This window comes from Onychomys torridus, chromosome 1 (genome assembly GCF_903995425.1).
Source record: "Onychomys torridus chromosome 1, mOncTor1.1, whole genome shotgun sequence".
NCBI classification, from domain to species: Eukaryota; Metazoa; Chordata; class Mammalia; order Rodentia; family Cricetidae; genus Onychomys; species Onychomys torridus.
In genome coordinates, this window is record NC_050443.1 from 37,929,327 (window position 1) to 37,943,083 (window position 13,757).

General features: G+C 36.3%; 1 non-coding gene across 1 annotated transcript; it reads left to right on the forward strand.

Moving 5' to 3' along the window:
* Positions 1 to 659: 659 nt before the first annotated feature.
* Positions 660 to 822, forward strand: LOC118576887. The gene has a single exon (XR_004944084.1). It is a non-coding gene; the product is annotated as a U1 spliceosomal RNA (small nuclear RNA).
* The last annotated feature ends 12,935 nt before the right edge of the window (positions 823 to 13,757 follow it).

Consider the following 13,757-nt stretch of genomic DNA (forward strand, 5'->3'; position numbering starts at 1 on the left):
GCTGGACATCTTGATACATTGTCATCAGCACAGACTCTCCCCTATGTTACCAGTGTTCTTTAAATGAACCATATACCTGTGTATAACTGTGTACTAACTCTCTCCTAGAAGCTGTGTTTTCTTTGCTTATATTTCAGGTAATTTTAATAACCAAACATCATTCCTTGCAGCTAAAAAGATCACATTTTGTACAAAAAAATTAGCTACTAGTGGTAGGTGTGGTGGTACATGTCTAAAAGCTCAGGACTTAGAAGGCAGGGCAGGAGGATTAGGAGTTCAAGGCCAGCATCTATGTAGTAAATAGAGAGTCATCCTGGCATGTAAGAGAACCTATCTTAAAAATTCAAAAACAACCAAAGAATTGCCTCATAGCTATAGCACTTTACTATTTTAAACTTTTCCAATAACTAAGAATGTATATAATATCTACTCACATGTCATGTGTGTTGGTATGTGGGTGCCAAAACATCTGTATGAATCACAGTGAATGACGTATGCAACTAAGACAACAAAAACTGACAAGCACATCTGAAAAAAAAATAGTTTAGTAAAATCTTACAAGATTGTTTATTGTCTTCCAAACAGGACTTTGAAATCTCATGTTGCAAAACAGAACTCCAGGAAAGTGACTGAATTCCACATAAGAAAAGTAGTTCCTAATACTTACCTGGCAGAGGAGATACCATGATCAGGAAGGTGGTTTTCCCAGGGCGAGGGTTATCCATTGCACTCTGGATGTGCTGACCTCTGCAATTTCCCCAAATGCGGGAAACTCGATTGCATAATTTGTGGTAGTGGGGGACTTCATTCTCATTCTCCCCTGGAAAAGAAAAGAAAAAAAAAGTAGTTCCTGCCTGCTCCTGTAAAAGAAACAAAGTACTTATTGATGTGAATCACTATATGGTACAGTGCATACAGAGACAAATCTGAAGGGCACACTGTGATGGGCAGGTTATAGGAACACCAAAACAATTATACTTTTTCTTGTAAATAATGAACAGCATGTGAACAGTGTCTTAGGCATGACAGTAACCTGCAATCCTCTTCCAAAAGCAAAGACAGAAAACTAGTAACAACCTGATAGTTAACCTGGCCAATTCAGCAAGTTCAATTTATAAGATAGAGAGGAATCAAGGAAGATAGCCCACATCAATCTTAGGCCTCCAAGCATATTCCCACACATGTACTAACATGGGTAACATACATACAGATATGCATTCCACACACACCTGTACATCCCTAAACAACGTTAAGTCATGGTAAGTATCACTAGCTCCACTAATTAGATTGCCTAACTGTTAGAACAATTTCCCTAATAACAAGGAAAGAATTATAGTAAAATTAGTTCAATTCATGTTATGGTTTTTCATTACCAAGCAGGCAGGGAAAGTGTAATTCTGTTTTGTGTGTAGATTGGTTTCTCACATCTGATGCCTGTTAAATTCTAACTCAACCCAGAGTTGGAACTGTGAATTATAGAGGAGCAGGTTTGCTTGACAGCAAAGTCAACAGTTCTCACCCTTCCTTAAACACAGCCTTGCCAATTACCTCAGAAGTTGCCTTATCTCAGGTACTGCTCTTCACTCTGCTGCAGGGCAAAATTGTCTGGCCCAGTTCTTCAGCCTCTGGCCTCTTACCATATTACAGAGCTCAGGAAAATAGCTCAAAGTGTGAATAGAGGCCTCAGGTCATTGAAGGGTTACTCAACCTGAAACCTGAAAGGATTCTTGGTAATACATTCATTTTTCATTGTTAAAGAAGATGATTCTTTTCATTTGTAAAGCCACATTATAGTATCTGAAAATGTATTCACACAAATCCTCAGCTTAAGGCAATCAGTATGCAGCATTAACCACAATTCCTCACTTCCCTTTAGAGATTGGATATCTATCACCTTCCCTGAATTTTTAGGACCCTGAAGGTTAAAGAACATCTGTTTGGGGTCATGATTTTATTATGAGAGATTAATGGATGTGTAATGTCACACTCTGCTTGACTGTATTAGATAATACATTAATCACTGCAAAAGCCCAGATTCAGTTGGTGCATGAATTTATTTTACTCTCTGAGATAAAATTCCACCCACTCTTTCCTTCTTGGCATCTTCATCCATCTGGTTCTTTCTTTTTTTTTTTCTTATTCAGGAGCCTTTGCTTATTCTTATAGTAAAGACTTCTTTTTCAGGAGTCTTTACCAGGAGACTCACCATAAGATTGTGTAGATGGTGTTCCAGTTTTCCCAGTTCTGCTATGATATATGTTTTCAAACACTTGGAAGCATTTTGCCTTTATTAAATACAATACAATGGTACTGTAGCTCAGTTGGCAGATTACTTGCTTAACATGCACATAGTCTTGGCCTCCATCACTGCAGAAAACTTGCTTGTTGGTGCACGCTTACAATCTCAGCAAGTAGATATGGATGCAACCAGAGCGGAAATCCTGTATCATCCTGCACTGCTTATTATGTTGCTCTGAGCCCAAACAAACTGTTGGTTATTCTCATATGAATGCTTATGAATAAATATCTTGACCATGAAGCCAAGTGACTATGTTTGTTTTGAAGGTTAAAAACCTTTGTGATGGCCTCATGAATGTGTAACCTACAGTAACTGAAAAGTGAGTTAATTTTGCACTTTCTGAGACATTGCAAAATGACATATGTTGTTCTAACATCAAACTTATTTGCTCTCCTCTTTCCTTGAAGCCTCAGTTCACATGTCCTTTTCTGCTGGAATATCTATACGCCATGCTTTTAGGTAACAACTCTCTTGCTGCCTTTTTTTCCCCCCAGAAATCAGAGCATGACTCATGCAGCTCTCCCCAGAGAACTGATAAACCATGTATCTTGTGACTTTGAAGGGCATTAAAAAAAAAGAGTTGAATTCCTCCAACCTCTGCAGAGCAGGCTTGACCATCTCTCTACTGGCCAGACCAAAGGTAACCTTGAGCTATAGATAGTCCTTATCAGTGTCTTCCTAGTTTCTAGCACTTAGGATAGGTCCAGCAAGGAAACCATCTCACTGTTCCCTGCAACCTGTGAGAATAAACAACTCCCTCTCTTTCCTGGGGTCTGAAGGGAAATGAGATATTCTCTCCCTACTCAGGATACCATCATAGTTGCCTGTGAACATGATACTACAATTTTCTTAATGAAGTTCTTCTGAGGGAACTTGTTCTCAATTTCTTTTCTAGAAGCTTTCAGCTTTAATAAGTTATAATAGCCACTCCATGCTTCCAGTCAATGAGCAAGCACCATCTCTTGTGATACTCTGGAAGTCTCTTAGTTATTCAATGTCAAGACTCAAGTGCATCTCAGATTTGACACCTCAACATGACATCAGCAAGCTCTAATATCTTTCTCCTACAAATTAAATCTCAAATATCTTAAGTATGCATGTCATTTTCATCTCTGCCATCTTCAGAGTTGGTGATCTTTCTTCTCTTCTGCACTGAGCATCTGCCTTTGGTATTCCATTCTCCACATCACAACCAACCAGCTTGCTTCAATCATATATTCATCTTGTTGACTTATAACAGGTGATTTCTGAGGACCCTGGCTCTGTTGCTGCTCTCTTTATCAAGTGCTACTATTAATTTGGGTCTTAGTCTGTTTATATTTAAAATAAGTAGACTTTTTGTCATAGTCCTCGTAAATCTTAGATGTTCTTTCCCAGTTGTTCATCAGGTCTATGGCAACCTCCATGGAAACATTCTCACTCTTCCTTTGTAAATAAGAGTTGCTGGCTCTTGGGGGGGCACTTGTGTTGGAGCCTCCTGCTTCTCAAGTCTGTAAAAACTGTTTTTAAATGTCAATCCCTTGTCTATTGTCAGTTATGTGGTCAGCATTATGGATCCTCACACCACAAGTTTGATTTGTTTTGCATCTCTACAACCAAAATTTCTTTCTTTTAATTTAAACTTATTATAATAAAAAACTTTAAAAATTCACAGTTAAAGATTAACCAATAGCCAAAATCTATAAAACTTAATGAACTGTAAGAGTTGTCATTCAAGATGTGAAGCTTCACACTTAATTTTTTCCTTCAACATTAAATATATTTATACACTTATCTACCAACCCTAACAAATAAATCCAACATAATTAGAAACAGAAAGCAACTGACTTTTTAAAATCATCTTTCATAACTCATGCCAATTCAGTCCTTCTTTATCCCTTTACATCCAGCCTTTCTTGTTCTCTTTTCTGCATGTGCATTTGTTTATATGATATACATGTTATCCATTTAACTGTTGGTAGAGGACTAGATTGATTGCATTTCTTTACTATATTTAATAAAATATAAGAAATAGCCACAACAAAAGGGCTTTCTTTCTTCTTAATTATCCTGCTGCAAACAGACATTGTATTTCTTTGTCTTAGTTCTTGATACACCATTTTATCACATGTTTTTGAATCAGGTCACATTTGTGTAAAGTACAATAACAAGTGTCCTATCTACTCAATCAAGTCACAGTGTCTTATAGTCCCTGAATGATATCCAAATCTCTTTCTTTCCCATGACAAGCAGCCAATGAAGAAAAAAGAAAGAATGTCAACTTGAATTTGATCTAAGTTCATCTGAAACTTTGAACCAGATAAATCTGGCTTGTGTAAAGTTGATTATTCATTACATTTATTTATACTCATGGGAATTTTAATTAGCACTTCATATTAAGAAACAGAAATCATAAATTTTTATGAGAACATTATGAAAATATATTTTAATGTGTTTTTTATTCTAGGCTAAAATATATTGTTTAGAGATTTATTTGCCATCCTTGATTAAACTGTCTTTGATAAAATTAATGAAAATGGTAAAATCATTTTTCTAATTTTCAGTATTTGAACCCATACTTTATAATAGTGTCTTGGTTATGATAGAATAATGTTAATTGGATAATGTTTTACACTTCTGTTATTTTGTTAAAGGTTATAGTGAGGAATCTGTATTATTGTAGAAGTCACTAAGCTAAGACACTCTGGCTCCTACTCCTACATTTAAAGCTCATTGTATATCTTCTGAGAAGAAAATTACTGACCTATATCAAAGAAAATACCTACTGTCATCTCACCTCCCCAGCCATGTAAATCTTGGTCATCTTCTATGAGACTCTTAAAACTTGGGGTGGAACCATGGAATTGATGCACAAGCTTACAAACTGGTCCTCTGAGTGATAAATGAATCTATAAAAGTAGATTTTCACTCCAATGCATTCTTGATCCATTTCTTTAGGCATAAATCCACAGGATGTGATGTTTAGGACTGTGTGTGATTCTGTAGCAATGAATATTCCACTTTGCTTTGTCTTTACCTCTCACCAAATGACCTTTAGTCCAGTGTGTGGTGTGTGTGAGTAGATTATATATATATATATATATATATGTATATACATATATATGTATAAAGATAGATGATAGACAGATAATAAATTGATAAACTGATGACAGATAAACAGATTAATATAAATATACATGACAGATAGATGTATTGGTAGATAATACATATCAAAATAGAAGTAACATAACTTGGATCTATGACTCCATGTTGTTTTTTTTTCAGAAATATTCATTTTTTATTCTTTAAGAATTATTTGACTAGCAATGCATTTCTGCATAAGAGACTTCATTTTATAAACTGTTTTATATAACCCAGTTTGCTACCAAAAAACCCAAACAACTAAAGTTGAATTTGCTGTTGAATCTCTTTACTTGCCTAAATACCTTGCTAAGCCATGAAGAGTCAATTAGCATAAACAGAGGTCAAGTGCCCACCATAATTCACACGCAGGATACTCTTGCCTCTGGGAGGATCATCTGTCACCTGATATGTCTTCCTTTTAAGTATGAAATGGACATGAATTCAATTTCAGACATGAGTTTGTGCTGTGGGATGTTCTGTGTGTGTTGCTCTGATTGGTTAATAAATAAAACACTGATTGGCCAGTAGCCAGGCAGGAAGTATAGGTGGGATAAGCAGAGAAGAGAATTCTGGGAAGTGGAAGGCTGAGGCAGAGAGATACTGCCAGCCGCCATCATGACAAGTGAGAGGTAAGGTACTGGTAAGCCACGAGCTATGTGGCAATATATAGACTAACAGAAATGGGTTAATTTAAGACAGAAGAAGAGGATAGCAAGAAGCCTGTCATGCCATACAGTTTATAAGTACTGTAAGTGTCTGTGTTTATTTTATAAGTGGGCGGTCGGACTGCGGGGTCTGGGCTGGAGCTGGAGAGAAAAACTACAGCTACAAGTTTTAGTTTTACTTCTGCTATGATTGGCTTTTGTATTCCAGTAAGTTTCTTAACTCTAAACTCCACTTTCCCTTTCCAGCAAGATGGAACTGTTCTTGATTTGACCCCATGGGCCAAGATGGCTACCTCTATGTTCTATGTTACGCCAACACTAAGAAACTCACTAAAAGCAATTGTCACGGTGCTGCAAGTTTACTCTCAATACCTATGAAGGCAATGTCATCAATCAGGACTGTGGAGTAAAAGGATGAGTGAGTGAAGTAATTAATCAAATAATGACAATAACATGCATTTAGAAAATACAACAAGCACAAGTAAACACCAAATTACATAATGGGCTCCATGATGGTGCTGTAGATGAAAAATGAGCTTATGAACTGACAAGCTACATACACATCCTTTTGAAAATAGCATTCAGACATGGAAATTTAATGAGGTAAGGAGTATAGTTCTAAATCTAGTGACAGTGAATAGAGATGAGATTTAAATTCTATCCAGTGTTTACACAAATAACATGTTTATATATAATTGTTGTGATATATTAACACAGAATAGAAGATGTACCAAGGACTTGCAAGGAGTCAAAGCCCAGTGACTCTGCAGGGCCAGTGTCCTCAGTAATGTAACAGAGAAGCTGAAAGTGCCTAGCTGGGACTTGTTCATCCAAACAACGTGTTTCACCTTAGATCTTCTTAACACCAGTTTTTCCTCCTGTTCTCTTGTGACTCTGTCACACTGGGTGTTTTTCAATGTGTTTTGTAGCAATTCTGAACAAGTATAAACCTTCTTTGTGGTTGCTTTTGTTATTCTCTGCTCACTATTTTACAAAAATCGCTGCACTGGAGTATTTTGCTGGCATCTATTCACTGCAGCCACAATGCCTCAAACATGGCTCTGCCTCTGATGCTGCTGTAGGAAGTGCTGTCTTGAGTCAGGTGCCATCTCCATCACCCTGTAAAGATGGTGTTGAAATTACCCCCTTTGTGGCTCTCCTTATTTCCTCTGATCTCTGTTAAAATGCCTGTATTTGTGGTATTACTCCAAGTCCTCAGTCTCACTCAGTGAGAGGTGTATGCTTCTCCTCTGTTTTCACAATTCTTCCACACCCAGTCTTATTTCATGTGAACTACTTCCCAGTGGGGACCTGGTGGGGGCAGAGAACAGTTTTCACATTTTTCTTTCTTTCTTTTTGTCTTTGGCTTTATGTATTTTTGTGGTATTTTTCTCACCTGTGTTCTATTTTTCCTTTCCTACTCTAGGTAGGTGCTTTTTAGTAGTTTCCTTTACTGGTTCTCTTGGCCAGTCAGCTTGCAGCCATCATGGACAACAAGCCCTCTCTTCTTACCACTCCAACATCTACTTTTCTGAGTGTCCCATAAACTTTTCATGGTCTATTGCAAATACAAAGGAAAAATAATGACACTTTCCTGACTTAAGTTATTTATTTCAGAGACAAAAAGCTAATGCAAATGGTAAGTTACACTCAGCCACATTACAGGTTAACACGATCATCTCACTTTTTCCTAGTTCCTGAGATGTGGAGTGTGACTGTAATTGAACATTTTACAGTTGGATATACACAAGTGATCACGCAGGACTGGAGAAAACCCAGTTACATTTTATTATGAATATTTCTGGAATAAATGCTAGGTTAGCTTTGTGCTGTGTGGCATTTCTTGGTGGGAGAGGGAGTATATACACATATCTTCCTCCCCAACAATGGTGCCGATGACAAATCAAAGAAAAAATTTCTTCCAAGTCCTCATCAGTGATGAAGAATCTGTTGGTACTACTTACCTGAGCACAAGTGAGGATTGAGTAACAGAATAGCCCACATGGTGACAATTGATAGTAGCTGTATTCTGGGAACACTTTGACAATTTGCAAGTAGCTACACTGAAGAGTTTCATCTTCCATAGCAGCTGTTTACTGCTAAGATAGCCTCCAGAAGCAGCTACTGGTTTATATAAATTTCCTGTGAGTCTTTGCAGCTTGTAATGCTTCCTTTAGGAGGTAACTTCAGTAAGGGAGACATAGGTATACAGCAAAGTAAATGGTAATTATGAACTCAATATCAAATATATCTGAATAAAGATCTCAGCAGTAATTTGAAAAATATAACATGCAATAGGAAAATATTTACATAAGTAAATATGTCAAACAAGATGAAAAACTTGCTAACAAAACTGTTGATGAATCTGAGGACACTGGGGAATATTATTACTCACACTGCACTGTAACAGAAGTGGACATTCAATTTATACGTATGATGATAAGAAATGTAAGGCACAAACAAATGATATTTAATATTATTATACTTGTAGCTTAAAAATATCATTAATGGGATTGTGACTTGTTAACAGAGAGCAAAAGAAAGAGAGAGAGAGAGAAAGAGAGAGAGAGAGATTAAAAACTCTAATGTTTTCATAAGGGAGATGTTAACTCATGTAGTGTGCATGATAAGTAGTGCTGCAGCTTGATTGGGGTACTGAGGTCAGGAGCAAATGAGCCAATATGGCAGTTGTTTTCAACCTGTGGGTCATGACCCCTTTGGGGTAAAATGACCCTTTCATAGGGGTTGCCTAAAACAATCAGAAAACACAGATATTTATAGTAATATTCATAAAAGTAGCAAAATGACAGTTATGAAGTAGCAACAAAATAATTTTATGGTTGGGGGTCACCACAACATGAGCAATTGTATTGAAGAGTTGCAGCATTAGGGAGGTTGAGACCCACTGTTATGGGATCGATCTACTTCACATCACATATTGTTATTTCTTAATTCAATTGCACTGCTTAATTTGCAGCTGTGATTATCTGTGTTATTCCCTGAGTCTTCCTTTCCCTTTATGAATTTTTTATCTCCAGAAAAACAATCCCACTTTCCCCCTTTCTTTGTGCTGGTTTCCTTTCTAATCTCACTGACAATTCTCCATCTAAAGACCAGGCTGGAGTGAAGAGAAGCCTGGGATCAGACCATAGTTTAACTAATAAGGACATTTCTCCATTTTACTTTTCCAGTTTTCTTTCTGTAAATTCCTTCAGGAAATCCTCTTTGGTTCCATCAAGCATTGAAAAACAAATGTGGGATTTGGCACTAGACAAATGAAAAGCAACTTAAAAATACTACTAGATGGCTCACAGTGAATGATCATTAGGACAATGGTCAGTGGGGACCCGCTCATCTCTGTGTGCTGCACAGCTGTCTTATCCCAAAGTGCCTGGACAGACTAAATAATGATTTTTATGACTTGGAAACTTCAGATTACATCCCATGAGATCTGCAACTTGTATCTTTCCAGCATCCTGCAGACAACCTTAATGATATGAGTTGAGTGGCTTTCAATTAAGCAGTCATAGTAGGTGCCTGGAGTAGCTGATGAGTCAGGGAATTCTTTCAGTGATAAGAAGGAATAGTGGAAATAATTTTACTAAATAGTGGAAAGCATCTTACTAAAACATAAAGCTCCATTACAAGGTCCAGCATTAACTAAGCATGTTCAATTGTAGGACACTTTACTTGGTGATATGTAGACTCTACCTACTCATCTTAAATGACCTAGGGAATTCAGAAGCATAGCTTCATTATATATATGAGAAACCAGAAGTGCCAGAAAATAATCAACAATGTTATCTGCAAAGTAAAAGTTGAAATAATAACTTAATATTAATATATTCCAGGCATTTTGTTCTCTTTCTATTCTATTTTGAAACTTTTTTTTCAAAATCAAGAAATGATTTTTAAGTTATTTGGAAGAAAAAGTTCTATGAAAATATTCTTGCACAATTTAAATTTAGCACTTCCTTATAGGAAATGATGTGAAAATATAACCAATATGCAGATAATATTTTCAATACTTTAAGGATTTCTTCTATTTTTCTTTATGTGGACAGTGCTCATAGAGGCCTGATGAGAGCATTAGCTCCCCTGGACCTGCAATCACAGGTGTTATGAGTGACCCAACTGAGTGTGTGGATCAGAACTCCTGCCCTCTCCAAGGACAGCAAGTGGTCTTAACTGTTGAGCTGTCTCTTGAACCCTCAACAGTCTACTATGTATTCTGAAAATAAAATCATATTTAACATAAATGTAGCCTTTGGTTTGAAAAAGTGTTCTATCTGTATTCTATGCCTTAGTTTGTGACTCTGGGTCAATTACGTTTCTTTCTTTCTTTCTTTTTTTTCAGCAGCATTATTATAAAGATTGTCTAATGAAAACCAGAAGAATTTTATTGACTTGAAGCTGACATCTTAATTCAATATATTACGATTATTTTATTTAAGAAAATAGGGAATAAAGAATGCCATTTGTTCCCTAGCCTCATTCCTAGAACATGAGTATATTAAACATTTGAAGGGAATGAGAATCAATTTATAGAAATGCTGGAGAAGATTAGTTTAACTGAACCCAGGGAAAGAAAGAATTCTACTTACTACTACCTACAGAGCAGTATATTTTCTGTGCTCTCTTTAAAATCCACCTGCCAAATCTGATAAATCCTTTGATTGTACAGTGAGTCTTTACCTAAGTTGGGGGCTGGACTTCTGGTGCCACCATGACCTCTTGCCAAGCATCAGGTTTCAGCTTGAGTTGGTGCCTGGGACATGACTATGTAGCACTCAATTTTCACTGCCAATAAGCCACAGCAAAAAAAAAAGGCAAGGTAATTTTTACCTATTTTATATGTAGTGCTAAAGTAAATATTTATTAAATTTATAGACTTATAAATACATGTTGCAATCCATTTCCACTGCAAAGAAAACAGCTAATCTCATATCATGGCCTGGATCAGTGGAGCTGTTCAGAACACAAGAGTGGCATCCTGTATTCAAGGGATGCAGTTGGGATACTGAAGACATTTTTTTTAATGATTGTGTTCTGGCTGCTATACTAGTGAGAGCTTAGGCTTTGAATAGGTGACAATGGAATTCAGACCCCAAAATAGGACATCAATGTGCTCTAGTTCCTGCTTCTCTTCTTCTTCAGCTCATACATGCTCACTAGGTTTGTTGGATTTGGCAGGTGAATTTTAAATGGAGCACAGAGAATATATTGCTCTGTAGGTAGTAAACCAAGGAACAAAACACTTATCCAACAAAGACAAACTGTGAAATTAGCACCTAGACCTATAATCACTCCAAATCCAGATGCCCATATGTCAGTGTAAGAACACAATCAAGAACAGCCAGTAAAAAAAAAAAAAAAAAATCACCACCAGAGGCCAGCTCTTCCACTCAAGACCTTAATATTCCAAGACTGCTGAAGCACAATAAAAAGACCATGAATCCAAATTTATGAAGATGATAGAGGTCCTTAAAGAGGAATTAATAAAAAATCCCTAAAAGAAATTGAAGAAAAGACAAACAAAAAATTGAAGAAAAGACAAACAAAAAAAATGAATAAATCCCTTAAAGAATGGAAAGAAAAAAAATGAACAACAGTTGAGGGGAAGAAATAAAAGCATTCAAGACCTGGATATGGAAACAGAAGCAGTAAAGAAAACACAAACAGAATTTTGAAAATACCAAATCTTGGTAAGTGAACAAGAACTACAGATGTGAGCATTACCAAGAGAATATGAGAGATGGAAGAAAGGATCTCAGGCATCAAAGATAACATAGAAGAAATAGATGAATCTGTCAAAGAAAATGTTAAATCTAAAAAATCTCTGACACAAAACATCCAGGAAATCTAAGACACTATGGAAAGTCCAAACCTAAGAGTAATAGAAATAGAGGAAGAAGATTCCCAGCTCAAAAATCTAGAAAATGCTTTCAACAAAATCATAGAAAATTTATCTCCCTAATCTAAAGGAGATGCCCATAAAAGTACAAGAAGTTTATAAAACACCAAATATGCTAGACCACCAAAGAAATTCCCCTTGCCAAATGGCAATCATAACACTAAGCATATAGAACAAAGAAAGGATATTAAAAGCTACAAGGGGAAAAGACCAAGTAACATATAAAGGCAAACTACTAGACATATACCCAATTTCTAAATGGAGATTCTAAAAGGCAGAAGGGCCTGGGCAGATGTGCCACAGACTCTAAGAGACCACAGATGTCAGCCCAGACAGCTATACCCAGCAAAAATTTCAATCACCATAAAAGGAGAAAACAAGATATCCTATGATAAAGTCAATTGTAAACAATATCTAACCACAAATCCAGCAGAAGGTACTAGAAAGAAAACTCCCACTCAAGGAGATTAAATACAACCATGAAATCAGAGGAAAGAAATAATCTCACAATAGCAAAACCAAATGAAGATAAGCATACATACACAGACACACAGACACAGACACAGACACACACACAGACACACACACACACACACACACACACACATGCTACTACCACCACCACCAACAAAAATAAAATAATAGTAATTAAAAATTATTAGTCATTGATATATCTTAATATTAATGGACTCAATTCCCCAATAAAAAGGCACAGACTAGGGTTAGAGAGATGGTTAAGAACATAAGAGCATTGGCTGGCTGCTCTTCCAGAGGTCCTGATTTCAATTCCCAGCACCCACATGGTGGTTCACAAACATATGGAATGAGAGCTGGTGTCCTCTTCTATCATTCAGGCTACATGCAGGCAGAACACTGTGTACCTAATAAATAAATAAATCATTAAAAAAAATGGTTGCACAAATAGGATCCATCCTTCTGCTGCATACAAGAAACACACCTCAATATCAAAGATAGACATTACCTTGAAAAGCAACTTTCCAACCAAATGGACCTAAGAAACAAGCTGATGTACCTATTGAAATAGTGAAAAAAATAAACTTCAAAACCAAAATTAGTCCAAAGAGACAAATAAGGACACAATAATAATCAAAGAAAAAATCCATTAAGATAATCTTTCAATTTTTAACATCTGTGCCCCAAATTCAAGGGTACTCATGTTTGTAGAAGAAACATTACTGAAATTTAATTTAAACATAGACCCTTACCCACTGATATGGGAGACTTCAACACCTCACTCACACCAACAGACAGGTCTTATAGCCAAAAAATACATAGAGAAATACTGTAGCTAACAGATGTTTAAAACACAAATGGACCTAACAGATATCTACAGAACTTTTTACTCAATGTCAAAATACTATTGCATGTTCTCAGCACCTCAGAGAACTTTCTACAAAATTGACTACAATCCTGAACAATAAAAGATATTCTGGAGGTAACACCATCTCTGATTTCAAGCTGTACTATAGAACTATAATACTAAAAACTGCATGATATTCTCATAAAACAGATGCATTTATCAATGGAATCAAATATAAGATCATAAATCCATACACCTATGGACACCTGATATTTGATAAAGAAGCCATAAAGACACATAGAAAAAAGAAAGCAACTTTAACAAATGGTTCTTGTTACTAACTAGCTCTTACATCTTATATTAACCCATATTTCTTCTGTACATACTATCACCTGTCAGTAACTTCCTTCAGTACAGCATGTTCATCTTGCTTCT